This window comes from Pteropus vampyrus, unplaced genomic scaffold (assembly GCF_000151845.1).
Source record: "Pteropus vampyrus isolate Shadow unplaced genomic scaffold, Pvam_2.0 Scaffold128, whole genome shotgun sequence".
NCBI classification, from domain to species: Eukaryota; Metazoa; Chordata; class Mammalia; order Chiroptera; family Pteropodidae; genus Pteropus; species Pteropus vampyrus.
In genome coordinates this window covers 2,927,309-2,931,405 of record NW_011888909.1, presented here as the reverse complement: position 1 = coordinate 2,931,405, position 4,097 = coordinate 2,927,309, and positions in this window count along the sequence as shown.

The following is a 4,097-nucleotide window of genomic DNA, read 5'->3' as shown; positions in this document are numbered from 1 at the left end:
TAGTAATCATGAGAAATCCATTTAAATCCATGATTTAAATTGAAATGATGGTAAATAATTTGAAGCAAAATGGATGATCCCTGTTGTCGGTCCAAAGCCTGCTTTTCCCTGTTGCTCTTGCCCTTCCTCCTCTCTCCTGGTTTCCATCTACCATCTCTTCTCCCTGATCCCTTGGTGTGAGCGTTCCCCCTAAACACCTGTTCTCAATTCTGTTCTCTTCCTCCAAACTTTAATGTTCTTCAAGATACCTATAGGCTGAAGACTCTCCAAAGTCATTTCCCAGGAAACTATCTAGCCACCACCTCATAATCAACATACTCAAAGCCAAAGGGACGGTTTTTCCCATCCCTATTCTGAGCTTCTTATTTCTATCAATGGCACATCATCTTGCCAGTCATTCATTCATCACTAAGCCCCATCTCCAATTGGTCAGACCTGCCCCCGACAATGCCCGGATGTCCCATTCTTCATCAGGACCATCTCTTAGGTTATCTATCCCTGCATAACAATCAATTCCAAATTTAGTGTCATAAACAAGAACCATTCTGTTAGTTTCCCAGAACCTGTGGGTCAGGAAGTCAGGCAGGGCACAGAGGGACTGGCTTGTCTCTGCTCCATGGCGTCTCTGTCTTTAGCTGTAAGACTCAGAGACTGCGGGCAACCCAGTGGTGAGGACTGGAATCGTTTGAGGGTTTGTTGCTCATAGTTCCAGCATTTGATGCTGGCTCTTGGCTGGGACCTCAGCTTATCGATCAGGCAGAAAACCTGTATGTGGCCTCTCCCTGTGTTTGCTCGGGCCTCTCACAGCCTGGTGGCTGTGTGTGAGGAGGAAGCACCCCAAGTGAGCCAGGCAGAAACTGTAGCACCTTTTCTGGCCTTGCCTTAGAAATCATGTAGGGTCACTTCTGTTATAGTCTTAAGTGTGCCCACATTCAGGGGGAGGGAACGTGCACCCCAACTCTCGATGGGAGGAATATCAAACCCACACTGTAAGCAGAGTGTGTGGGGCAGAAACACTGTGGCAGCCATTTTTGGAAAATGCCATCCAGAATTCCTGTTTGCAGTCTCCAGTAGAAGAGCAAAGCCAGGATTGGAGTGGTTAGTTGTGCTCCCCAAACATTTATAGTTTACCCCTGAACAACATGAGCGTTAAGGGCACTGACCCTCTGCTCAGTGGAAAATTTGCTCAGTGTATAATTTTTGACTTCCCCAAAACTTAGTTGTTCCTCAGGATCCACAGGGGATTGGGTCCAGGACGCCCTGCAGATGCCCAAATCTTGGGATGCTGAAGCCCCCTATACAAAATGGCATGGATCAATGCATACAGTTGGCCCTCTACTTCTGTGGACTCCCAATTAAAAATCAAAAACAGATGTTGAAAAGTGCAGCGTACAAGTGGAGCTGTGCAGTTCAAACCCGTGTTATTCAAGGTCAGTTGCATTGGCTAACGTTCACCTTCTCTCAAAGAAAATCCAGTCGCTTGGCTCTCCACTGCTACAAAAACCCCCAAGATCCTGCCGAATCTGGCCCAGCCAATTTGACAAGCTTTTCTCCAAGTACCTCCCTGTGTCATATTCCTAACAGATGACCGTCATCCTTGAGCTATAAATACCTCCTTGCCTTCCCCCTGGGCTGATTCCCGAACTGGAATCGCTCTCTCCCTGAAATCAGTATTGGTCTGAATGCCAAGTTTACCAAATGGCCTATCTTAGGTATGGAAGATGAGAAGGGGAAAGAATCAGTTCCCACGAAGTGACAATTACCAGCCCAGGAAAGGCAGACATCTGGCTGCGAGGCTAGCTGGTCACTGTGCTTGTCACTTCTCCCCTGAAATGAGTCCCAGTCATTGCCCCAAATATTGCCTGCTCTGTGGGATCCCCTTCTCTGTGCAATCTTGAAACATCCTTACCCCCGGGGCCTGTCCTTCTAGAGGTCAAGGGGCTCTGATTTCAGCCACAAACCCCTTCCAGCTTGAAGACATGCCTGACAACCTTACCTCAAAGCTATTAATGGCTGAACCAGAAACCGGGGCTTGTAATGAAGGCCTGGAGTCCAAGCAGAATTGTCCTGTGTGCAAACACCATGACTGCAAAGATGACTTCAATTAAATAGGAGTTAATTAAGCTTTGATTGTCGAAATCTCTACTGAATCACTAAGTCGGAAGAATGAAATGAACTCTACTCACTCAGCAGCATTGGGTGAGGGATCGGGTACAGGGTCAGGCCCTGCAGGCAACACATCCCCTGAGAGGGTTGGGTTTTCCCCCCACTTTGGAATTTGGGTGAGGAAAATTGAGCTCATCTTAATGTTCAGCTCACAGTACTCCACTGTTCTGATGTGCGTGTAGGGCCCCTCTTCACCTAACCCTTCCCACACTCCAGCACCCATTAGCGTATCTTTGCGTATATGTACCTGTGTGTGTGCAGTGCTGTTTTGTGTGTATAGTTATCTTCAGTTTACGTAAATGGTAGGGTGCTCATTCTGTTTCTTGTTATATTTCACTCAGTGATGCTTTTAGTTCAGGTTAGTGCTGCTATGCTGCGTATCTAATCCCCTGGCAGGGAAGCGAGTCCACTTGAGCTCCCCGCTACCACTAATGATGGCATTACGGCTCTCCACAGTCCCGTGTCAGAGTTACGACAGGTCACTGGTGAAGGAGTCCACGCTCTCTTAGTTCCGTTAAATCCTGCCAGGTTGCTCCCCAGAGGGCTGTGCCGGGATGGACGCCCACCAGCGGGATACACGGCACTGCCTTTCCTGCATTCTCACCAACACTTCGCCTCGTCTTCATTTCTGAATTTGCCAAATCTGATTGGGATTAAGTGCTGTCTTACATTCATGTTATAATTTTAATTTCTCCGAAAACCAGTGATGTGGAGCATCTCTTCACGTGCACATTTAGCCATTTGGATTTCTACTTCGATGAATGCTTACCTTTCGTCTACTTCTCAAATGAATTTCTAGTTGAGAGTGGCGGGGGTGTTTGGTTAATTTACGGAAATTTCTCATCTACAATAGCTGTTAATCCCTGGTCAGTTTTGGATGTTACAAACATCTTTTTCCAATCCGTGACCTGTGTTACCTCTGTCTATGGGTCCTTCGTTAAATAGAAATTCTTAATTTTGATTAATGACTCGGAATCTTGTATTAGTTCAGGCAAGCTTGGCTACGTAACAAACCATGCAAACGTGGGATAGATAACACCGTAGAGCTTTCTTTCTCTCTCACATAACAGCCCCGGGTAGTTCCAAGTCAGCAACAGGAGATAAACTTGGGAGTTTTGCTCCAAAAGTTCATTCTGAGTCACAGGCTGGGCAGCCCTGCCATCTTCATCCTAGGAGTTCCATTCCAGTCATCATAAGGGAATGGCTGGCCCTGCTGTTTTTCTACCGCAAAGTAGCTACTGAGAAGTGAGCAATACACCCAAAGCAACGTGGGAGAGAGAAAGGACACGAGCAAATAGGTCTGCCCCAAGCTAATCAGTGGCTGTCTTTCTCCCATTGTGGGACCCAACCACACTTTGACTCCCAAAGTGTTTCTTATTGTCTTTATGTTAGATTCTGGGATCTATAAACTTCCTTCTTCCTTCTGTGACTTATGTTAATGACTTTGACTTTTGAGACAGTGTTAGTTCCCTATCTCGTTAGGAATCAAAAATGCATCTAGATCCTTATATTTCCCCAAAGAAGGGAAACAGTGCTCTGTCTGCATGTCTGAGCCCCTAAGAGTTTGTTTCTGGATTAGCCTAAATTTCTCTCCTTTTCCCAAACTCAGCAACAACCTATTTTAAGGGTCTTAATCTTGAGATCACTGAATCGCCTAAAGGAGATGATAGCTGAGCAATTTTTCCATAATAAACCCTCTGTAGAATACGTTTGAGCAGTTAACTCAACCCCACACATTTATTTACTGTATATGGGCCTCTGTGACTCTCGGAAAGCTACACAGGGAAACAAATGTATTGATCTAGTTTTTCTATCTCCTTTGAAAATTTCTCAGATGGGCTGGTGCAGATCGCCCCCTGGAGGCAGGACACGGGCTCTTCTCCCCGTACTCCAGTTCCCTCCAGGACGCTTTTAATGAATGTTTCCTTCCG